Consider the following 25,067-nt stretch of genomic DNA (forward strand, 5'->3'; position numbering starts at 1 on the left):
ACAATGTATTTTGAGCTACTTTTTAAGAGCTTTAGAGTTCCTTTTGGAAGGTAGTAGGAGCTGTTTGTTCAGATGTCTTCTCTCTAATCTCAATTTGCTACTTGAGTGCTTGAGGATAGGAGACAGCAAAGAAGCTGAGCTATAAAAAGAGAAGGGGTGGAATGAGGAAGGGAAATCAAAAACACTTGTCAGAAGACTCTGAAACTTGCACTCTTCATCTCAGATGTTTTGTCTTTTGGCAGTGCTTTGCCTGGGTCTGTGCTGCTGACTGCTGTGTGAACTGGGGTGGCCTCTGCGACTCTCAGCAAATTGTACGGACTGTCTGGTTTAACCCGTAGTCTGCTGGTGCAAGCGGCTTTTCATTTTGGGCTGCCTGAAGGAAACCTACCAACAACTCAGAAAGCCAATCTGGAATACTGAATGAAAAATAGATGTGTTGCGGCAGCGGTTGTGGAGGATGGGGTCTGTGCAGCCTGCACAGGAAAATGCCCCTCCTGGGCAAAAAGCAAATGAGGGTGGATGTGTTACCATGACAGGGGGGCATCAGTGTGGGTCCCCGCTGCAGGTGCACACGGTGCCTTGGGTGATGGGCCATGGATCCTAAAGGCTTGGAGCAGTTGTTCTGAGAAGCTGATCTGCTTGGAACAGAGGGCAGAGATTTTTATTCCTGCATTAAACTGAATTTAAGTGTTTTTGGGGGAGTGGAGGGTGTGTGGAAAGACTGGCTTGAGTGAAAAGCTCTCAGAGGCAAAGGATTTGCCTGGCCTGTTCAGCACTGTCCTTTACCTTGGCAGTTGGTGAGTGCCATCTTTCCAGTCCCCCTTAGTGCTAACCGGGAGGGAGCTGCTGTTCGACGAGAGGAGTGGCTGTGTTTGACTTAATAATAGTGCATGAGTGCATTGGTGTCCCTGGCTGTGTGACCAAGGGCCATCTCCTCCTTACTGTGTGTGTAGGTCCTTCAGGATGAAGGTTCATTTTGTATCTGCCCGTCCAGTTAATGTGCAGGACCTGAATCCAGCTCACCATATGCCAGGACAAAAGGCTCTTTCAAACTGTTCTAACCTATGTGGACAGCACAAGTGATGCAAAGGCGGTAAACATGACATGCTTTGTTTGAAAGGGTACGAAGCCCCCGGAGTCTCAGTGATGTGCAGGTGCAGGCTGGATCAGGGTGTCAGCGCAGGAGCCACAGAGCGGCAGCATCGCCTCGGCCGAGAAGCGCTCGCTTGCCTGGCCGCCTGCCACTGCTCTGTACTTGAGAAATAAAATCCAAGCACGCCGCAGAATTCTAAAGGTAACATAAATGTAAATCGTTTAGTTGTAAAAGCTTCAGAGCTTATGTGCTTGACTGAAATGGGAAAAACTTTCTTTCTTTGCAAGGTGGGAAGTGCCGCAAGAGACCTCAAAAGTCACATGCTATAGAGCAACCTCTCAGAAATGGAACAGCTGCTATTAGGAAAAGTTCAGCACCGATGGTGTGCAGCGAGCTGAGAAAGGCAGGTTTGTTTTCGTAGTTACTAAAGCTTCCTTTACAACTTAAGCAAATGCTGACATTTCAAAGAATTTTTATCATAATTAGGCTTGCTTGAAATTCTTCTCAGCGTTACCTCGCATTCTGTGTTGCATGTGGGGATGCTGCACGGCCTCAGTGTTCACCCTGCTGAGTGCTGCTGCAGGGGGTGCAGGAGCCCCCACCGCGGTCCCTGGTGCTGCATGGCAGTGAGTGGGGGGAGCCAGCACCTCCACCCGGCTTCTGCCAGGGGAGACCTGGAGCCTTGGCTTAAGCCAAGAGGTCTAAGGAGGCCTCTCCTGTTGTTAAATCCCAGCAGAGCAATTGCATGGGCTGCTGGAACAGCACCATCCTAAACAATGCTATGGCTCTGGTGTGGGGTGATGGTTTTTTTGCAACAGCCTTCCAGAGCCTTCTCCCCTTGCATTTGTCTTCATTGTCTGCCAGTTAACCGAGCAGAAGCCTTTGCAGTTTTGTGAAGTCTTCCCCCCACCCCCCCAAGTTTGCAAGAAGATTAGTAACAGATTTGTATGAACTTTGGTTTTTTTGAAGAGTTTGATTTAGAGGTTAATCCTGTAAGCAGCTCAGCGAAAAGGAAAGGTGATGGGAGGAAAGCAGTTGCATCCATAAGAATGGATTTAGGGAATGTATTTCCTGCAGAAACTAGGTATTTCTTGAAGTTAAGATCCTCACAGCTTCATAATTTTCCACCTAAAAGCCATGCTTTGCCAGTAGCGAGAGCATCTTGCCTGCATCTAGGTGCCCTGTGCGCATCTGTAGTGTGTGTTGAGAACAAAATGGGCCTTTTTTGGGGAGTTTTCTTCTCCCACTTTAGGAGCCAGTGACTTATTAGTGAGAGCTGAGATTCTGGGGAACAAGGTAGTACTGTGGTGCAGCTGAGGAGCTGGGCTGCCTGCTGCTCACTTTGGTAGCTGTTTCTGCAGCCCTGCTAAGGATGCCTTGGTCCCCCTGGGGCACAGAATCATGGTGCGGTTTGGGCTGGAAGGGACCTCAAAGATTATCGCATCCCCCCAGTGGGAATGGGCCACCTCCTGCTAGCCCAGGTGGCTTCAAGCCCTGTCCAGCCTGGTCCTGAGCCCGTCCAGGGATGGGTGAGTGCCAGGTGTTTCCCAGAGAGGCAGAGGAGCAGCCGAGGGGACAATCACAATCGGTGTGCCTGCCGGCAGCGCACTGTCCCCTCCTGCGCCCTTCCGTTGACAGAGGCTGCCTGCTCGGTGTAAGGGGCTCCACGTGTGCGCTGTCAGGGTTAGGTCCCAGCTGGAGCGTAGCCCGGGCTGCTAAACATCCAGGTTTCTCAGCCTCTGCCTCCGAGGGCCGCTGCCTGTGGCGGTGTTTAGAAGACCAGAGGAACCAACGGGGCTGCCCTGTGCTAGGTGGGGTGCAGCGGGAAGATGGCCAGTAATTGTGCTTCCAGTGATGACAAACACGGGTTTGGCTGAGGCTCAAGGGCTGACTAAACACCTGGCAGTTCCCGTCATCTTTACGGCCGGTGCCACGGTCTTTAATTTCCATGATGTTTCTGGCTGTATTTCATGGGTCCAATAGGAGAGGAAAGTTTGGAAAGGAAAACGAATAGATCTGTCTTTCTGTGCAGGCATGGCACTGAGACCTGAGACAAATAGCGCAGCTCTGTAAAGTGCTTGGGCACTGTGATAAATTGTACTGCTGCGTTAGGCTCTGCCCACTAATCCATCTCCCCTTTGATTCCTCCCCGTATTACACTCCCCCCGTGCAGCTCCCATTGACCTTTCCGGGAGGGACCCCCACCCCTCCTGAGCAGCTACAGGAATTTCTTCCTTTAGCCTCCTGATGCCATTTGCCCTGTTATCTGGAGTCAGAAGTTGGCTGCGATTTGGAGTATAAAAATGGCTGCTTTGGGACGCTCCAATCATGCCTGTAATTGTCTGTTTTCTCTAACACGGATAGGATTGCTTTTCTTCTTTGCTCTGCTGCACTTTCTGGAAATTAGGCAGAGAAGTAGAGATCGGGCTGTATTTGGCATGCTCTGTTCTTCCTCGCTTGCTTTGCTTGAGGTCTTCCTGGTTGTTTTTTTTATTAAACAAATTAAATGTGTTGGGAATAAAACCCAATTGTTCATAATTACCGTGTAAAGACTCAATCCCATACCACTGACACCAGTGGGGATTTCGTAGCGGACATCGATAAACACAGCATTGTGTCGAAGGAGAGTGCTCTTCCGGAGGTGGTTCTGTTTCTGCAGAAATGACCGCATTTACTGACAAGCAGAATTAATCTGTTGGGTTTTGTTTGCATGGATTTTGCAGGAGTAAAATCCAGCTTGTTTTCCATTTCTGCACCATGGGAAGTGTATTGATTTTTCTTCACCTCTGATTGCTCACATTACTGGATTGCTTTTAAATGGTTGACAGAGAAATCATTCATTTTCCTGCCCCAACGTATTTTACAGTGCCTTTCTTGTTCTATTTGTGTGTCTGTGGGTTTCCACAGTTATACATCATATTGATCACATTTCGCAAACTGCAGCCTGTGTAGGAGTGGAGAAACTGTTCCTCCGTGGGGCTTTTTCTCCCTTCCTACCCCCTCCCAGCAGCTTCGACACCTGCATTTCAGGTTCCTGACTTGGAAGCTGGGGGCCACGTTCAAAAAATCCTCTGAGCCAAAGATCAGAGAATTCCAGAGAAATAAAATGACCATGGATAAATCTATAGAGTTGTAAGAAGTGTTCGTTAGTGGCAGAAGCACTGAGAGTGGCCATTTGTGTTTTGTCACTGTAGGAGTGTCGAGCAAGGCGGTGTGCTCCCCAGGGGAGTGTGCAGCATGCTTTCAACCCAACAGACTCAGTAAAGAAGGAAACCTCTGGGCATCTTCTTAGTGCAGAATCCACCAGGTTCTGAAATGCTGTCCTAGCCAAACCCACACCAATATGTATTTAAGGTACATGCCTTAAGATGCAGTACCTTGCTCGAAACCAGACTTGTCTGTGGCACAGAAGCAAACCATTTAAGGGCTGCAGTAAAGGAGCAGATACCTAGTCTTACTTTTGTTTGAAGATTAGCATTACAAAAAACCTCAGTTAACCGTTAGCAAAGGATTTATGTAGCTTAAATGGCAGTGCGAGTTTGAACGTACTTGCTTATTGTACAGATACGCTATTTCATTTCTGCACTTCACCCCTAGGGAGAGGAAAAGTGTAATTTTTTGTGTTTGCAGATAGTTATATTAAAACCTAGGCCTCTGAAATATGCAGGCTTGTCCTGCATGGAATTTATGTCTATCTCAGCAGGAACTGCACATATTGCACAAAGCTTTTGCCCAGAAAGGTTAAAAACATCTTGTCTGTTCAGCAAGACCATGACTGAGCTAGAAATAGTTCAGATGCCTGGGGCAGGAGATGGTAGGGGAATAGCTAAACCACTGAGTTAATTCAAAATGGAATAAAAACTTTTCTTTTGCTATATTGTCCTACTCTTTCCTTGGGGTTTTCTGGCCACTTACTTTATCTACCTTTTGCTTTGAGTGTAGAACTGCAAATGGTGGAAAGGATATTTATTTCTCATAGCTCTTTACACTGGAAAAATAATGGGGCCTTTTAGTGCTCATATTAGGTGTTATTAATATTGATTAAAGTATCATTACTACTATCAATCAGTACTATAGATAATGAATATGCTATATGTAAAGAATATACCGTGGGTGAACAGTGCCTTTCTCATTGCTGCTCTGTGTGAGGAAAACCTGCATGACCACGAGCATCAGGTCTCCGTGGCGGGCTCCGCTCGAGCAGCTGCTGCCCCCCCCGCATCCTTCGGAGGGCTTGTTCACCTGCACGGGAGGGGCTGCAGCAGTTACATGCTCCATACCTGCACATTTGCAGCACGGACGACCTGGAAAATCAATGTCAGCATTTCGTTGGTCTGATTTATGCCTTAGACATAGCTCTAGGCTAAAAGATATTTAAAAATGAGATTTAAATGTGAATTCCTTGGCTTCTAGGGCATTTACAATGGGCATGAAATGCAGTGCAAACCTCACTGTAGAGCTTGTTACAAATCTGGAACGAGGAGTGTACTAATGAAGGCTCGCAAAACTGTAGTGGAAGGATCTGCTACTTGGGCATTTGTAGACATTTATGAATGAAAACAATTTTTTTTCTGGGGGCTAGTAACATGTCTTCCTCAAAGAAAGAGACAGTAGTTTGGAGATTCTGTTCTTCCAATCTGTCTTTATCAGGTCTCCTCCTGTCAGTCTAAATGAAGTATCTAGACCTGTCTCACAACACATCTTCACTAGAGGAATATGAATTGAATTTATGAATGGTCCCACATGCTCTGCATGCTTGTTGCTTTGTCTTTAGGGCTAGTGGACAGATTCAATTTAGTTCAACAGCATCATACCAGAAGGTACTGAAGTTAGTGGCTAGTGCAGCGCTCCTCAAGAAGGAGGAGGGTGTGACTGTGCCATCTCTCACCTGGTCGGTACTTGCCCGGTGCCCACTGCCTGCCACCAGGGGATGGGAATGGCCACAGACCCGGAGCCATGGGTGCTCCCCCCCAGCACCCGGTGCACCATGGAGGTGCTCGGCTCCCCCGGTACCCAGAGGGGCCTTCTTTAATTTCACCTGCACTTAGGCACTTGAATGTATCTGAGCCTGAATATTCCTGGAAGAGTTGGGCAATAATCCCGCTGCACTGGGGCTGGTCACCAAGGGGTGAGATAAACCTTTGAATGCTCCTTGGCCCAGGTGCAGAGGGCTGTCCCCAGAAATTCAGCTGTAATTTGGTCACAAGGTGTTGGATTTGAGGGAACTTCCTCTGCTGGAGGAGTACAGTGGGGCAGTGGTGAAGTAATGTCTTTTGAGGCTACATCTTGTCTCAAATGCAATGATGGCTTTATGGTTCAGGTGCAACGCCGTCAGCAGCATAAAGCATAGGCTCTGTGGGAAGGATCAGTGTTGCCTGACCTTGAGAAGATGTGGTGGATGCAGGGACAGCCTGACCAGTACTGAAAGCAGCTGAGAAGCTGGGATAGCTGTTACATGTGGAGGTGCAAGACAATGCCTAAAGGCTTTTGGGAGGTGGGGGCTGAGCCCTCCAGCCAGCAGAGAAGGTAAGTGTGCCTTCAGCCCAGCAAGGGATCTCTTGTGGGGTTGCTTCAGAGCCCGTGAGGGACTGCCCTCCCTGGTGGCGAATCCTGCCTCTCCCTGCACATTTCTGTTAAAAAGGCTGCGTGGATGGGTGAGGAGAGGTGTCGTCTCTCTGCGGAGGGCTGGCCTACCCCAGGAGGCTGTAAGTGCACAAAGGCAGGCGAGAAGAAGCTGTGCCCCGAGGTTTCCTTCCACCAGAGGCATGTGCGAGGGCAGCCCTGTTCCCAGATCTGCCACCAAGAGCTGGCTTCGACGCTGAGGAAGTCATCTTGTCTCTTTGCATCCTTCCCGAATGGCCCTGTCACCTTCTGAGGCTGGAAGCCCTTCAGGAGCAAGAATTGTCGCTCCCTGTTTGCTTATACAGTACCTAAAGTAATGGGGTCTGATTCCAGTGAGGCTCCAGGCAACAGGACAACAGTGCTAATAATGAGAATTAATAATTCATTTATCACTTTACTCTCAGTGAATAATCTCCAATAATGATGTACAATTTGCTGCTTCAGTGAATACTCTGATAGTGAAAAGAGCTGGTAGAATAAAGTCACAGGAGTGAAAGCCCCATGTAAAAGGAGTGAGAAAATGGTCAAGGCTAATTAAAAAAACTCCAAGGAATGTTTGTGCATAATCATTTGCAGTATTTGCCTAGATCTAGCAGTGTCCTGGATACAGTAAATGTGTGGGAGGGCAGATAAAAAGAAGAGTTGCTCGCTCTCTTTCACAGTTCTCCTTAGGGAGCCAGATCTCCAGCTGTGTGATCCCAACAAGGAGCCAGTGTCCTACAGTCACAGGCAGGCAGGCTGGGTGATCTTGGACGTCCTTTTGCTGCCTTTAACCTCATTACAGGGTGAAGAAAGCGCAGTAAGAGGAAACTGCTTGCCACTGAAGCAATTAAGTGGGTATTAAATATTCACAACGTCCAAATGATTGGGGCATCCAGCCTGCAGATCAAAATCAAGCCTGCACTGGAAATGCAGAGGAAAATTACCTTTCCACATGGTATTGTGTTCAACACGGCTAAGGGTGAGTTTGCATATAACTACCCTTAATAACTAATTGACATTTACTTTCCCCGTATTTGCTCCCCCCTTTCCTTTTCCCGTGATTACTAGATTGCTGGATTCGTACGGCTGTGCTCATTCATACCTAGAAGATCTGGCCTTTATTTTCATTTGGTTTTATTGCAAAACTGTTTGTGAAAAAGGCAGATACCGCCAGCAAGGAACTGTGTCGGGCTGCAATGTTGTTATTGCAAACTGTTGAAAGCCCATCTCTGTTACCAAATGGAAATCTCTTTCAGAAGCAGATTCCACTTGAATTATATTGTTTTATTTGTAGCACGGTGTTTACAGTGCCTGCTCACATTATCCCTCACTCATGTATAGTGATGATGCATAAGTTAGATTCCACAACACTGAGAAAATTAACGCTTCAGAAGAGTTTATCTCCCCTGTTATTGATGTTCTGTCTGTAGCAGCGTGCTAATATTCTCTCCAGAGAAATTGATGGCACTGACAAAAATCACTGAACTTCTCATCTAAATATCTAGATAAAAGATGGCATTTCACTATGTGAGAGGCATTTTTTGGTGATAGCAAACTGTTACGTTTTCCCCTTTGTGAATTAGAGGATATTTGTTAGGTTTTCCTTTTTTCTGGCCAACTTTCTGAAACATAATTTGGCAGATGTTATTTACTCATGATTTTCTCTCTTGTGTCTTTTTCCACAGAAGCATTAAAGCATTTAACTTTCATTTAGGCCACTGATTTCTATTGCTTTCAACTAGAAACTACATGTCTGTACACCTGGGCGGATCTGGGTCTCCATGCTGATCTTTCCACTGCTTTGGTTAAACTACGCAGCTCTGGCAGACAGCATTGCTCCTCACCCATTCCTTAGCACCGAGAATGCTAAACCCGTGAGCCTCTGAGCCTGGATGCCACGTGCAAATACTCCCAAGCAAGTACTTCTGGCAAGGTGAAGTGCAGTTGAAAGCCTGATGCAGCCTTTATCCAAAAATGGATTTGGACTTGAGGTGAGAATTTTATGTTAATTGTGATCATAAGGGCTCAGATGTTCAAGGTCTGTGAAGAGTAAATAATCTAATTCTTGTCGGATGCTTATGTTTCTTTGAACATGACATGCAGGAGTTGTTATTTTTAGGAACATCCAGACTGTGACCCGGAATTTATAATCACAGGCTTGGGTGTGTTTGCATCTTCTTCCATTTCATGGTGAGCTAAACATCACGTTTCAGGGTAAAGTCTTTTCCGAGTTTGTTTTCTCATTGCCTTTTCCCTGTTAGCAATGTGCCCTTTCTTCCTGTGAAGCTGTGAACATGGTTGTGAAATGGTCTCTTATGCCGTCTCTTGAGGGGTGAGCGTGGATGATTTTCTTCACAGGGTGCAAATGAACTAGACTTTTGCAAAATGGATTCCGTGCTAAGTGGAAAAGCAGGCGGTTCTCTCTGCAGATGGTTGAACCTGGGGATTGCCCAGCAAGGTCTGTGGCCAAAGAAATAGTGTCTGTCTTCCTCAGCTATGTTACTGGAGGGTGGAGGGGCATTTTTTGGATAAGAAGAGTCATTTGATTTCTGTGCCTAGTGGTGGACCTCTGAAGCATGTTAATTAGTAGAAATGATGACGACAGTCTCTTCAAAATGGCCCATTGTTAACTGAAATGTCAACAGTAATAAACTTCACAGAGGGTATCCGGCAGCTGCCGCGTTAGGCCGATTGACAGCCCTGAGCTGGAGCCAATGGGGAGGCTGATCCTTTGAGGAAGGGGATTTCCATCCCTCCCTCCCCAGCGCACCTTCTGAACGGCCGCTTGGCTGCGGCTCATCCCGGTGTTGGTTGCCGCAGGGGCTTCAGCCGGGAAAGATGCTGCGTTGTGTAAATGCCGCTCAGCCGCTCGTTGATTTCACCCGTAGCCAGGTCCGTTAAATGAATCCTCCAAATGAATATTCGGCCTTAGATGCTCATAGGTTTGTGAATAAAGCCCCGTTGTTGGGATGAACTGCTAGAGCTTTCCTGTGCACAAAAAGCATGTGCATTTCTAGATAGAAAAAGGAGTATAAAATTTTAAAGCTATGAGGAATTCAAATATTTCATGCTTTGGACAGCTGATTTGAAAGTAAAAATCCGGGCAGGGATTTACTCATTTTCTCATTAAGCCACCTGAAACAAATCACAATGGCTGTGCAAGATGCTTTCATTGAAGGACACGGACATTTGCCAGCCCTAATCAAAACAGTGCAGGCTGGGGAATACTGCCGCTGGCAGACTTGGCCAGGCAGCAGGGAAGGCAGCCAGAGCCAGCGCGGTTGCTGGAGCTGGCGGAGGGGAGGTGTGCCGAGCTGTGGCAGCGGAGCATCTCCCAGCCCTGGGAGCAGAGCTCCCTCTGCAAGGCCACCAGCACCAGCCCGGCCCTTGTGCTTGGGTCACGGCAGGAGCTGCGGTGGCTGGTTCGCAGGCGATCGGGAACAACTTCTCTCTTGTGTGGGTGTCAACAGATACTCTGAGATTCATGATGCCTGAGCCACCACCCCCCCAGGTTCTAGGGACTCTGCAAGCCTGCAGACCCCAGTGCTACCCACTGCTAAGTAAATGTTAAACCTCCGTCTTACAGGCGTGTCATGGGACTTAATTCATGCTTCTGAAGTACTTGGAAACCCTTGGATGACAAGCAGGCTAAAATATTGCTAGCCCCTGGGGAGCTTTCCCCTTCAGTGAGGAATTTGGTTTTTTTATTTAGTGAGCAGTGCTGTCTGAGGACTGTCCTGACAGTGATTATTTCTGAGGCAAAGCAGCAACACCTTCACAAGGTGCTGCTGAATTTTAAATAGACTCCAGTTTATCACTGAAATACAGCAATGGAGTGAACAATCCCTGTTGCACCACTGCAGCAAGCCTGACCGAGACCCTGGCTCCAGAAATTGCTCTACAGCTCGATGCAAAAAAGGCGCACACAGACATCGCAGTGTGATGTGAACAGGTCCAAGGGGTCCTACCTCTTTTTTCCCCTCAGGCAAAATCTGAAGGAGCCAGATAATTCGCCTTTGCTGTAGGAATGTGTCTGACCTTGCTCTGCATCTTTAAGTTGGGTAGCGATCCTTTCTTATACCTCGGGGGGAGGTCTGGGGCAGCTCAGCGATGCTAGTTAGAATAATGCAGATTATGTAAATGTAGCAGTTTTCCCACCATTTCTTGTGCTACCCGTGGGAGCAAGTATTTTCTGGTGTGTGAGTAGGCTGCAGAATTGAACCCTCGTCCTTTTTAAAAAATGCTTTACAAGAACAGAAATGTCTTTAGAGGTTCACTCGTCTGATACCCTAACTAGTGACTGTGAACACAGCACATGCTATGCAGAAGCCAAATAACCCTCCAGGAATTCTTCCCATTAAAATAATTGCTAGGGCAAAGGAATACTGCAAACAGCTGTGGTTCATCCCATAAACATATTCTCCCTCCTTTTGGAGCCTCAGCTTCCAACTTATGCCAGAGACTGTCAGCTGCAGGAATAGTGGAACATATTTCCTTTGCAGAAATGAAACGATTACTGGTGAATAAATATGTTGTGCATAGACCTGAACTATCCAGTGAGTATTGCATATGCAAAAAGGAAAAAAGTGACAGTGTTTGACACTGAAATGAGCTGAAGCGACAGTTCATCTGCCTAACACGATGGCAGCAGAGCTGCCTTGTGTTAGCAGCCTAGCAACACTGAGTTTAATGAAAAAAAAAAAAATCCCCTGAAATCAGTTCAGCTCTGAATGGCATCATCTTGCCATTACAGTGCACTCGCCCTGACTAGGAAGCAGGGTGTAAAACGTCACGGGGGATGTGCCAGTAGAGATCCCCCTGCGAACCCAGCATCCTCTCGTGGACAGCCAGTCCTTCTCCACAGTGGCATGTGCATCTCCACCCCGGTGCACTGGTGGGTTGGGGTGTCCAGGCCCCTGATGCCTCTGCAGAGCTGCAGCTGAGAGCCTCTCCTTGGGAACCTGGGCAGATTTATTTGTTCTTAATACATCTTTCTCCCAGAAATGGCCCCAAAATGAAAGCCTTTCTTTTTAGCCCAGGGTGGATGCCTCTGGCCCCGAGTCCGTCCACCTGTGCTGGTGAGCTCCCAGTCTGTTTCAGAGGGCTGAAGCTTCCTGGCTGCCCCGTTGGGCCACCAGCAAGGGTCCCTTCTTCTCCCTCTCTGTTCTGGCCAAGCTTCATGTCCGTCAGACTGTGACTCGTAGCTGCTTTATAGACCGGCCGTAGCAGTGACAGTGCCGAGCAGGAGCTGTGGCTCTCCTCTTTGGTGGAGACTGCACTATTGCGAGGAAAAGCTGTTTTCCTGGGTTTTGTTTTACAGTATTGTGAAAAATATAACATGAGGCCCCGGGGGTAGGGAAGTCTGACTGACTAAGCAGGTTGTTAATACTTGGGCTGAGGCAAGGCTTAAATTTTAGAGCTGGCAGAGGAGTTGTTCTGCAGGGGTGAGTGTGCTCTGATGCTCACATGGTGTGGGTAGTGGTGGGATCCACCTTCCGACCTTCTGACTTGCTCTGAGCAAATAGCACTGTCTCGCCTTGCTCCAACTTCATGCTTTTTATTTATTTCTGTGGTGGTGATGCTTTGGGGAAGGAACTTTCTGAGCCTTTTGCGTTGTGCTTGTGCCTGGCATTCTCAGTTAGAGCTGCCACAGGGTGAGGGTTGCTCCTGACTTTGCAGGTGCCGATGGACGATGCTTGCTGACAGCTGCCAAGGCCAGCGCTGCCGGGGGGGCTGCATGCAGTGTGGCCCCCGTTCCCTGGCTCAGTGTGCCCTGCGGGAGAGCATGCGCAGGGAGGGGGATGTGGTTGAAAGGTGGGAACCCTTTCACCTGGCTTGCCTTTGCAGCCAACAGCACCCCTTGGAATAAAGCCCTCGGTTACAGGGAGCATGTGGGAAGATGTTAATGTGACGTGTATCTTCAAACCTTGGGCAGCCAGCTGCTGTCCTGCTGTCCACGTGTCTCCTGGGCATGGCTTGTTCCCACCAGCAGCATCCACTGGACCAGCTCAGACTGCGAGTCCTCTGTGTGCAGAAGGCGCCAGGGGCAGCATCCCTGCAGGCAGGACCACGTCTGGGTGGCCTGGGGTGCCGGTCACCACTGGCTTCTGTTGCAGAGGCCCGCAGCTTCACGTGGGGTAGCGGAAGCAGGATGGGTGAATCCCAGCCCGTGTCTTTAGCAGGTCGCTTGCCTGATGAGGGAGAGGGCTGTGATGGTCCTAACGCCCAGTGCTGGACAATCACCCAGCGGGGCTGAGCATCAGCCATTGATGAGCGGCCATGGACATATCCAGGTACCCACATCCCCCAGACTGCGGGAAACACTTCTGGACCAATTAATTTTATTCACGATATTAATGTCAGTGAAGCTGGAGCAAATGTTTTTAGGAAGAGTTGAGGGCTAACAGCGGATTGAGCTGAGGCTGTTTCGGCATTCCCCGTGCAGCACCGCGGGGCTGGTTGACATGCAGAGCTGTAAGAGCTTCGATCGATGCACAGTCAGCGATACCCCGTGCCCGGGAAGCTCTGGGGCACCTCCACCACAACCTCCCAGAAGAGCTGGGGGGCACGCCAGTGTCCTTGCTGCCTGTAACGCCAGGACGCAGGCTGGTGTAGCCTCCAGCATTGCTGCAGGACTCAAGGTCGATGCCTTGGCTGGAATCAGCATTCAGAGATGCTTCGGTCTGGCTGCCCGCTCTGCTTTCCAACCAGGCCACGGAGTTAGTCTGACAATACTTATTTTTCACGAATATCAGTTGCCTTTTGCGTTGTTTCTTTATTATTTTGACCATGGGCTTTGCCAAGATGTAATCTAATCTGAGTAATTTACAGACGGGCATCATTTCAGTCTCAGCCCTATGGGAACATACGATTTCCTAATAGGTTGTGATTGCCTGGCTGATTTAAAGCACGATCTGAAGAAAAGCCTCATTTGGGAAGGGCTGGAGCTCCTGGGTGCACTCGCACCGTGCCTCTCCCCGCAGCGCTGCACAGCCCGGCCATCCCTCTGCGTGGCCAGCGGCAAGGAGTGGGAGACCCTGAGGCCAGGGGAGCCTGGGGTCCCTGGGCTGGGACCACCAGGCATGGCTGGGCTGTGGCTTGCTGTTGCAGAAAGCCGGGTGAGAGCATGAGCCCCTGAACCCACCGATTGGCCCAGGGCAGCTGCCTGGCACTGGGCAGGGTGATGCGGAGAGGGAGGCGAGACAAACCAGGGCAAACCCCAGTCTGTAGCTGCAAAGGGACATTAGGGAAAAAATGCAGGGGTCAATGTGAACTGTATTTGCCCTAGTTTTATGGGCTTTCTATTTGTCTGACAAAGTCAGACCCTCTGACAGGCCCATTTATTTCTGTAAGCCGCGTCTGACTGGAGGAGATGAGCAATGGACACTGCCACCTATGAACCTGATGTATTGGCGAGCTGTCATCAGCCCTTACTGTCACAGCTGTATTTCTTCCTGCTCTGCGTGCGGGAAGGGGAAGGTTTTGCAGGGAGTGGTGTTCGCCCGGCTCCACAATCCGCCTGTCATGCTGCTAAAATAGACTGCGCCATATTTGCAAAATATTGTTAATCAAGACACACAGTTCAAGGCATTTGACTGGCACATCCAGTTAAGTGGTAGCAAACACATGTTGTAAAACTACTGTGCTGAGGCCACCTTCCTAATGAATGCAAAGTGGGAGCAATCAATCAGAGCCTTGAGAGCAGTCAGCACTCAGCTCCCTGCATCTGCAAACGCAAATTGAATGAACAATAATGAGTGTTATCTAATTAGTCCACACAGCTGCAATGTTACAGCCCCATATAGGACATACCTTGTTAAATTTCATGGTATGTATAATAGAGTGTCTAAGTTAAAATGATTGAGATTCACCATGTGCATGCCTAGTACAATGCAGATAGGTAGATTCTTGGTAATAAATGCATCATCCTCAGCAGATGGCCTCTGGATTAACTAATGCAAGGATCTCTTTAACAGTAAGCTAGTTAAAGTGCAAATTAGCCAGTGCAGCACAGTTGCTTAGAGTGTGAGTGCTTTGGCCCAGGAGCACTGGTGGGCTGGGAGCGGAGAACTCGCTGCCATGGGGCTGGTCCTCAGTGAGGTTTCTCTCACTGCTGCTTGCCTGGGAGCTTTGTTACTTGGTTTGGAGGGTCCTGGGGGAGGACGGGGAAGAGAGCTGTCTCGGGGGTGCCGCCAAGTGCGTGCCTTCCGTGGCTGGTTTCTTTGGAGCTGGCGGTTTTAAGCCTTAGTCCTCTGCAAGCTATGGAGCTCTGTCCTTTGCAAACAGGTCTCCTCAGAAGCAGACATGCATCCCTCACCCCAAATTACAGGGGGGAGTTCTGCCTGTGCTCAAGCTCACGCTGTCCCCAAACATTCCTCAGCAATAACATCTGTCTCCTGGTGTGACCGTGCAGAAGAATTTCTTTTGCACTGTCCAATAATCTTGGTGTTTTGAAGCACTTGGCATGAAGCGATGCTGGAAAGCAAATGATAAATGATTTAGGATCGGTAGCTGAAAACTCATTCTCTCCAGCAGCCCCCGATCCTGTCAGGCTGTGTTTGAGCTGGATGCACACGCTGATCATCATCAGGGCTTACAAGTTTTTGAGTCACTTGTGAGTCAGCTCCAATTGTATTTGTAGTGACTTGTTTACTTGAAGGGGTTGGAGCATCCCTCACCCTTAGGCTCCGGGTAAGAATCCTATAGAAGAAGGTACGTTCCGGCGGGCAGGCCAGTGACTGTATTAAAACCTGATTCTTCTGGCCAGGCTCTGCAGCTGGATGATGGGGAGACCTGCCTCAGGACAGTCCTACCTCATCATCCAGCAGCACGAGAGCTACCCAGGCCAGCTCTCGCTGACCGAGCGCGTCTGGCTTTCACCTCCTGCATGGAGACTAGAAACCCATTTCGCGGTAGTTCTTGGCAATGAGAGGGAGAACACCGAGGGCCAAATTTATCCCTGAGATGGTTTTATTCAAATCCATGTCAGGAATTTGGCCCAGGAAGTATTTTGGGCAATTCTTGCATCTTTGCGTCTTTGTCACCTTCGTATGCAACAATATCTGCTCTTCCCACAAAATCAGAGGTGACACTGCAGGGGATGGTGTTTAAATATTGACGCCTTAGCAACTTATGTTTTTACTACATTTTAAATTATGCACATTTTTATTGGACTCATAGGTTCGTCATCAAATTAGTTTCTTCCAGCTGCGCAGTAGGGTGTTTAGTAGCTCCGTATTGATTTCTGCTTCAACCTTTGAATTCTTGTGACTAGATGCATCTTAGTGCCTTGGCAAGGTAAACAAATCCACAGGCCTTTATTTGAGCACTGCTGGTTAGTAGCCATAAATGTGTAATGAACAACTCTGTATCCTTGGAATTAGATCTTCTTAACAATCATTAGTTTCATCCCTTGCCACTCTAATAAACCTCTTGGTAGCAGGCCAGAGCCAATTATACTTGTGCTTGGAAAATTATAAAACAAGGAGGAAAAACCTGTGTGTTGCCACAAATAAGTGAAAATTTTAACTGGCCTAAGACTGCGGCACATGCGGGACTCAGCTGTTGTCTATCTGAGGCTGAGAATTCAGTATTGGAGACAATATTAAGGGGATCTGTATTTCTTGTGTATGTTTACGGACTCTCGTGCCTGATGCTCAGGCGGCACTGGTGTGCGTGTCCTGCTGTGGCAGCGCTGGCTGGACCGCTGGGCTGCCACGTCCCTTGCTCAGGCTCGGCGGACCCAAGACACCTGCCAGGATGACCCAGTGGGTCGTGTCCTGAGACCTTCAGTGAAGTGACACTGATTAAAAAGTGTTTTGTTGAAAGATCCCTGGCCAACAACCCACTGAAATCCTTAGAAGCGAGGATGACTGTTACGGTATAGCGACCAAGTGACTTGTAATTGTTTGAGAGTGATGGAGAGCTGTGGGCACTAGTCACTAAAGCCCAGGCTGGGGGTCCAAGGGATGGATTTTCGTTTTTCCCTCTTTTCTGCAGCCTTGGATAGATCACGGAGCATCCCTCAGGCCCGGCTCCCTGCTCAGGTGCATCGTTGCCCGTTGGGGTGAGCCCAAGTCTGCGCGTGGCCCAGCACGGCGCCTGGGAAGGAGCTGGTGACTCTCGAGTCTTCCTGGTCCTGCTGCACTCGGAGTGCAGTGCCCAGGCTGCTGTGCAAGGTGAGTTCTTCCCTCCACGTGAAGCGTTTACTCTCTAAAAATGCTGAAAGCGCTGTCATCCCTTAGCTAAAGGAGAAACACTCCTGTGTAACTGGGTTTTTCTTTATATTTGGTGAACAGGCTCTCTATTGTTCAGTAGGACTTTTGCAAAGTGCAGTAAGAAGAGATGTATTTGCACTGAGTACAACTATTGTGTGGGCTCTTCCTACAAGAAAACCATTAATAAAAGGTCCATTCATTCTTCTCCAGGCAGTTCTTATGCCATCATACACAAGATGTATTTTTCAAGTGAGGTGATAAGTTTCTAGGATGTGACATTGGTTTTACCATAGAGCCGCTGGCATTAGTGAGAGGAGAATGGTAACATAAACCGTAAAAATAACAGATGGAAGGCAGATATAATAAAATGGAAGCACAGGCAAATTATAAAACCATTCAAACTGTTCATGCAGATAAAACAAGGAAACAAAACCGCATCTGAAATCACAAGGACCGGGTGTCTGTTGGGGAAAAAAAATGTTTTTGTTTGATAGTGTTGTTTGCAGTGAAGGCATTCAAGTTCAAAAGACCTGAAGGAGAAGCAGTGATTTCTGTTGCAGGGGGAACTTTTTATTTTCCATGTGGAGGCTTAAAGATGGTGATTTTTTTCTCAACCCACATTGCAAATGTTAACGTTCATCCTATGCCAATGCAATTACTTTATTGCGATAATAAACTATCAACTAAATAATTTAAGAAAGATGAAGGGGGAAAAGAGCTTTCAAAAATCAAAAGGGCAGCTGAATAAGACAGTGGAAACACAAAACGATGCTGGTATGTTTGACAGGATAGCTGCCAGGGGCAAGGCTGAGGTGGCACGGGGATAAGGAGCAGACCCCATGAGAGCAGGGATATCCCCTGGGGAGATGCAGGCACGCCGTGCCAGGAGGCAGGCTGCAGTTCAGGAGTGGCTTTAAAAATAGCTATAGCATGAATGTCTCTGTTTTTTACAGGAGATTGTGGTCTCAGGGGTTTGCTTTGAGGCTGGAATAGCACTGGGGTCTATGTGGGACTAGGGGCCCAGACTGTGCGGTGCTTTTTACTGGTAACCATGAATTCTCCCACTTGAAGTGGGACACACTGAGCATCTAGTTGTGGTCCAGACCCCCAGGGGAGTTACCGGCCATTGCATCCAGGAGGGGATTATCCTTGTCGTTCACTGGTGGTGTTAGACATGCAAGCAAGGTCTCGGGCTTGCCCTTGGAAGATCCTGGAGCATCTTCGATGTGCTGCTGCTGCTCCTCTCCAGCATGTGCTGCTCCTCAGAGCCTCGGGCTTGCAGGCATAGTGAAACGGTGTTGTGGGAGTGAGATGTCTGCCTGTGGGCAGGATGGCTTGGTGTGATCAGAGCCCAGGACCTGTGAAGGTGAGCTGCTTGCAGGCAATGTTTCCAGAGGGGTGAGGCTGTGCAGAGTCCTGGTGAGGCTGCGTGTGGGGGTGGGTGTTACTGTGATCCTGTAACAGGGCTGAAAACTGTGACTGATACTCCTGCTGGGCTGGCAGGCTGAACTGACCTCGCTGCCGTTTGTGCATTGATCACAGCGCTCGCCGTGCCGTGGCGATTTCGAGAGTGACAGTAACTGATCCATAAACCCCTGTGGCTGAACGCCTCACTGTGCAGACCCTGGCTTTGAGGGCTTTGCTGGCAGGTGAGCTCATGGCCCTCGGTTCATCATGAATGCCACCGCAGGGAAGAGGGATGCTGGAGGCTGTGAGCACCACGGAGTGTCTGGTAAGATGATTTTTAAAGACCCAAACAAAAGAGTAGGTACATTGGAGCATCCAAAATCATCTAGCCAGTACCCTGCCTCCAGCAGAATCTGGAAAAACACCAAGTGATCCATGCCTACAAACAAGTCTCCCAGTTTCTAGTAATTAGCAGATTAGATAATTCCTGAGCCAGAAGTTGCATTGGGACCAAGGGGCTTAAAAGCTACAGACAGGTTTCTCCTCTGAATTAATTGAATCCCTTTTTGAACCCACTTATCCTTCTGGCTGCCATACGTCTCAGAGTTTAATCACACAGTGCCTGATGATTCAGCTGGGTTCCCCTTTCCCGTTGTACTGAGCATAAGGAACAGACGTTAGTAGTCTCACCTTCTTCACACCACTTACCCAAAATCTCACTGCAGGTTTCTACAACATCTGATGCTTATTAGTGCCTCAACTTTCTGAAGGCATGGGGCTGGGAGTCTGGTTTTTTTCTTAGTTACTTTATCAGTGCGTTAAGGCGGTGGGATGAGCTGTGGCTATGTTCTGAAATCTATCCAGAAGGTAAAAAAAGACCCTCAAGTGAATTTCTGTTGTGAAGTCTTGGGATTTTGAGGCTAATGTCATGTTTGTGGCAGGAGGAACTGGTTCACTGAGATGTTGTGTTTACTAGACGGCGATGCAGAGCTAGCAAAGGTAAAGCAGCAGCATGTGGTCTCTGTGGAGCTTTCCCAGGGCAACGAGTGTGGATGGGGCTGGAGGTTGTTTTGGCTTCCTTGTGTTTCAGCATCCTGGGGTGCTGCTAGAGGAGACCTCTCCGTCTGATAGAAGGGGTGTTCTGAACTGTTACTGTATTTGTGAAGAATGTGCAGTAGCTGGTGAGAAGCCCGCAGCAGCTGGAGCTCAGGGAAGAGGGGTGCCGTGTTTCTGGGACTGAAGCCACTAGCTGTTTGCTGCCAGCAGCTCCTCCGCTCAGCTCCAGCCCTGTATGTGAGCTGAGCCCATGTCTAGGAGCTAATTGATTGTATTCTCCTGTGCAGATTTGACCTCAGTAGCTGTACACCCTGATCCCCAACAGTGTATGGTGGAGAGCAATAACATGAATGAACCCCAGCAGCTTGCAGCGACGGCACATTGCAAACAGCACTGACAATGGAGCAGACAGGGATGAGACACTACAGGGCAGGGGGTGATCCCCCTGAAAGGGGTGACAAGTACTTTGAAACTGCTTTGAGTTATGCTGTGCTGGAGTGGCAGGGAGAAGGGGAAGAAGCAAACAGACGCAGTTTGGCACCTTGATTTATTTTTGGGTACCCTTGAGCTGTATAATTGACTCTTTGTTCTCAAAGATTGGCATTATTACTCTAAATTTCATAATTTTCTCGATACAGAGCTCACTTCAGAATGACAGCATTTGGAATATTGCTCTGAAACATTTGGATCATTACAATGGAGCTGGGTGTTATAGCCAGCCATTATGTTTTACTCTGCAACGGGTGCAATTAGAGATACAGCTTGAAAGTAAAATGTGGGAAAATATGACTATAGGGGGGGTGAAAGGGAGGAGAGGAAAAATATTGCCTTAGAAGCTGATTCTGCATAGGTAAGAAGAAAAAGGTTCACGGCTAGTTCATCAGAATGAAACCCGGAGTGTTCCAGATGGGGCTGGCTGGCTGGCTGGGGCGTTTTTAACACCCCGCTTGCTGCAGGGTCTGGCAGGTGTCGGAGCTGCTGCTTGAGCACAGGGGAAAACTGCAATGACTGCCGAGTTCAGCGGGCACTGCTGCCTCTCTGAAGGGCGCACAGAACCACAGGCTTGCCAGGGAACTGAGGCACAACGTCCCTCTTCCAGCCCTTTTCTTTCTTCTGCAAGGCTGGAGATGATCTGACTGACCAGTGCAAAGAGATGCAGTACTGTATCCTGTGGCAGTCGGAAGAGAAAATAACTGTCAAGTCTGGGCTCACGGAGTAAACTGGGAGTGGTTTAACCTTCTTACGAGTTGTACCTTGAAGAAGCATGAGAGCTGCCATGTTCCCCGGGACTGCTTGATGCCTCCCTTGCTGATTCCCCAGCTTCTTATCCGTGCTGAGCTTCAGGCACTGGAGCTGAAGGGATGATGCCCTCAGGACGCTGCCTGCCCCCAGGGTGTGTATGACGACGTGGATGTCAGCCCAACAACAGAGGTGGGATAATTTCAGGTCTCCAACCACACAACCTTTAAGAGCTTTCCCCAGTGTCTGCTCCAAGCTGTTTGCGAGTCTTGCCCAAACAGACGTGGTGCCGTGTCCCGGAGCAACTGCTCCACTGCTCTGGTGACCTCTTCCACACCATGGAGCTGGGTCCTGTGCCCCACCTGAGGAAGGGAAGGGGATGAGCTTTCCATTTTGCATATTTTGGGGGTTCAGGATCTGCTTGAGGCCATGTGTGGATGACAGTGATGTTTCCTCTTCCTCTTCTTGCTTTGCTTCTGGTTGAAAAGCTTTTTAGTTTTTGTTTGTTTGTTTTCAGAGGAAGAGCAAAGGACTAAAACCTTTCAAGCTGCTTATGCTCTCTTACAGATTTTATGCAATGATACTCTTATTTATAACGGCATCAGGTCAGATTTAGGCTTTTCCTACCAGTGTTTATGAAGATGCTGGCAAGTTTATGAGTCCTTGTCTTCCAGAGCAAATAAGTGCGTAACGTTTTCAGTGATCTTATTGTACCTACAGTTTTCTGCAGTTCACTCTGGAAAATCTAAACTGGAGAAGCCATTGGCATCTTTGTGATGTTGGGACAGGGGAGTTGGATTTGTTTGTTGGTTGGGGTGTTTTTTTGGCTGGGATTACAAGGCTAATACTTAATCAGAAATCCATAGTTTTCCATGGTTCTTAAAACATTTCAGTGTATTTTACATTTAAATAGAAATAAGGCCTCCTTGAAACAAATTTATTCCAGTTGGCTTTGCACATTGATGATTAGAGAATGTGGTTCAATTTTTTTTCTCTCATTCTGAGCAGTGTCTCATTAGATTTGCTTTTTATTGCTTTTCATATCCATCATGATTTGTGTCAGCAGAATGGTTATCTAGATGGACAGCTTATTATCAGCTTTAAGTGAAGAAACAGAACACAAGAATGGTTGCTAAAAAAAGGGAAAGGTAATTAACATTGGGTGCCAGAATATAAATGAAGCTTGACATTTCCACTTTGTTAATCCAAATTAACCCCTGTCTTAATGTTACAGAGTGCAGGAGGGGATGCTGTGCCTCTGCCCATGTCTCTGGATCTCCCTGGCGCTGCACGTCCTGGCGCAGTGTGGTGCAGCGTGGCGATGCCCCGTGTGGCTTCACGGGCTGGTGTGGTGGGATCTGTTAAAGGTGCGGAAACCACTGCAGGGCTCCTGCACCCAAATCCGCGCTGCTTAACCTGAGCTGCAGGTCACCCATGGCAAAAGGTTTTAGTCTGTTGGGAATTCAGACAACTGTTTTTTCAGCGCGCTTTGCTGTCCCCTCCTTAATTTTCTCATCTTAATGTGATATGTCTGCAAGGTAATTAGGCTCAGCTATTTGATGTATAAAGTGGGAATGGGAGGGAGGGTCAGGGAGGACAAATTAAAATGAATCAGGAATCTTTAAGTGAAGAGAAAAGAGGACTGGAGGGAGCCATGATAACTCTTTACAAATACTTAGAGGGACATAATAAAGAGGACAGGGACCAATTACTCTCATTAGTCAGTGTGAACTGAACAAGTCTTGTGCTGCAGAAAGGAAACCCAGATTACGATGGAACAGTTGGAAACAAACAGCAGAGAAGGAGCCGCCCCGGGAAAGTGTGGGTCCTGTGCCCCGGGATGGCACCCAGAGGTGCTTCAGCCCTCGGAGGGCTCTTGACAGGCCGCATGCTACTGTGCCCAGCTTGCCCAGACACACCAACTTGCCTCCGTAAGTTGCTGAATATTTTTGAAGACGTGTTGTGAATGTTCAGTGCCCCCACTCCTCTTCCTGCTGCCGGTACAGGAAACCTTGAACTTTTGTCCAGATGTGGAAGCTGCTCTGCTTAACGCCTTCCCATGCCGTAAGCCCGCGGCAGCAGCTGCCTGCCTGGAGGGGTGTGCTTCAGACAGCTTCGGGGAGACCAGACCGTGCCACTGATCCTGGTCTGCCGCTGTCACCTCTGGGGTCAGCACCAGGCTTGCCTGAGGCAGGCTGCAGTGAGAGCCCATCCCCCAGGGCCAGCAGATGTTCTGCCCCTGCCTGGCTGTCCTCTTGGTGCGGAGGGGTTGTGGGTCCAGCCTCAGAGTGTTGTTGTGGATCCTAAGGAACCAGCGCTCGCAGAGCCGTGAGCAGTGCAGGGACCGGCTGCTGCTGGACTGTTGTGAGGTTGAAAATGCCCTTAGCACCTTTGAAAAGCAACCAGTAGAACCATTTTATTGCCTGATAACTGTGCAATTAACTTGTGTCACCACTGTATACTGTTTTTTTTGCCATAATATGGAGCTTTTAAGAAAAAAATTAAACCTGCCAAGCATCATTACATGGTAAGTCTACCAAGCAACTATTCAGATTTCAGTGGCCTTGACTGAAGAACCTGGAAGAGTTCAGACAACTGAGAAATGCAGGCATCTGGCCAGACTCCAGATAATTTACCACTACATTAGAGATAATTCTTTGCTGGGTTCATGTATATACCTGGTGATTCTTATTCAGCTATGGAAATTTTTCCTGTTCTCCTATATGTCCTCATTATTCGAGGTGACACGTTAGATACCAATGTACAGTTTGTTGCTCCTTCTGATCGTATACTTCTCATTGAAGTGGCAGTGAAAGTGAAAAAAAAACTTGGGAGAAATCTGAGTGCGAATCGTGGGGAGCGTATTAGCATTTGGTGAGCTGGGCACAAGAATCAGTCAGGAAATTAAAAGGAGGATGATATTTTGAGGTGACAAAACATTAAAATATAAAACTTGCATTTGAGTCAGATCCAGCCTCAATTTTTCCCTTTTTAAGCTGTTGCTTGTGAAAAGCTTGAGCCCACGCCAGTAACAAGTGAAGTCTTTGGGCTATTGCAACAGGGAGAAGGGAGGCTGAATTAAATTGTGTTAGAGCTTGGTGATGTCCTGATGAAATGAGATATGCAGCAGCAGGTCAAAGGACAGAGAAAGCGGCCATGGCATTGAACCAAAAAGGCAGGAGAGCCTACTTAGATGATGTGTTAATTAAGGTAGTGTCATCACAGCCGTCCCTGTTGGTGTGGGCCAGTGAGCAAGGAGGAGGCAGTGAAACGGGCATCGCCTCTTTGATAATGGATTTGGCTTGGCCAGCTACTACACCGACACAAATGTGACAGCAGCGACAACCCTTCACGCTGCAGCTTTGGCTTGGGTGGCTCCTGCCGCGCCACTAGTGGGACAGACAGGGCGAGTGCAGGACACCCAGCGTGGCAGACAGGGCGAGTGCAGGACACCCAGCGTGGCAGACAGGGCAAGTGCAGGATACCCAGCGTGGCTTCTACCTGCCTGGTGTGCACACTCGACTGGAAGGTCTTTAACCTGTAAAAAGAAATAGCACTGTGGGTCCTTCCCCCATCCTCCAGCTTCGTGCACTTCTCAGGCCGACTCAAAGCTCACTTGAAGGTTGGCCAGGGAGGTCGGGGAAGGTCCATGCCCTGCAATCTGCCTTCGACAGAACAGGGATTGTGGAACAGTTTCTGTGTTTCTCTGTGAATAACAGAAATTATTTCACGCAGGTGTGAAATCTGGGGGGCAGTGCTGTACAGCTTCTGGGGCTGGCTCAGGACAAGGCCAGTCCCGTGGCCGGTGCGAGGGCTGCCAGCCGCTCAGCAGCCTGTGAAGGCGACGGCCAAGCATCGGCATGCAGCCCCCGCATCCCTGGTACCTGCACAGCCTGAGCACGGACCGACGTGGCAGGGAACGGGCACCAGCTTCCTCCTCTTGCATGAAGCCTCAGTTACTGGTAATTACAAACCTTTTCCTTTTATGCTTTTTTTTTTTTTTTTTTTTTTAAAAAAAAAGTAGACATAAGTCACTCTGCTATGGCCTATTGGAAATACACGTAGAGAGATTAACAAAGCACGCTGTAAAGGCAGGAATGACTGAAATAGCCCAAATGCAATGCGATACAAAAGCAGCAGGTAGTTATTTTGTGCTGACTTTTCTGTTCTCTGTGTGTGTGCATGGTTCAGTGGTAAGAGACAGTATATGCCCTCATTATACATTACCGCACACTGCATCCAGCCCTCCCACATGTCCCAGCCAACTCTACCCTCTTGCAGGCATGAACGGCGTAGTCCTGCCCGCACAAAGCTGGAGACAAACGGGAAGGTGGGTGCCACTGCACAGGGTGATGCCTGCAGCCCCTCTCCCGGCCAAGGCGCTGCCGGTGCCCACCGAAGGGTGGGCAGTGGCTGGCTGGACTCGGGGCCCCCCCTGCCCGGGCACCATC

At 48.6% G+C, this 25,067-nt stretch overlaps 1 long non-coding RNA gene across 1 annotated transcript; it reads left to right on the plus strand.

Moving 5' to 3' along the window:
- Nucleotides 1-6,190: 6,190 nt before the first annotated feature.
- Nucleotides 6,191-24,621, plus strand: LOC308068038. Its single transcript, XR_013929826.1, has 3 exons — nucleotides 6,191-7,676; nucleotides 8,440-8,688; nucleotides 16,697-24,621. It is a non-coding gene; the product is annotated as an uncharacterized lncRNA (long non-coding RNA).
- The last annotated feature ends 446 nt before the right edge of the window (nucleotides 24,622-25,067 follow it).

This window comes from Falco punctatus (assembly GCF_963210335.1).
Source record: "Falco punctatus genome assembly, chromosome: 1".
Lineage (NCBI taxonomy): Eukaryota > Metazoa > Chordata > Aves > Falconiformes > Falconidae > Falco > Falco punctatus.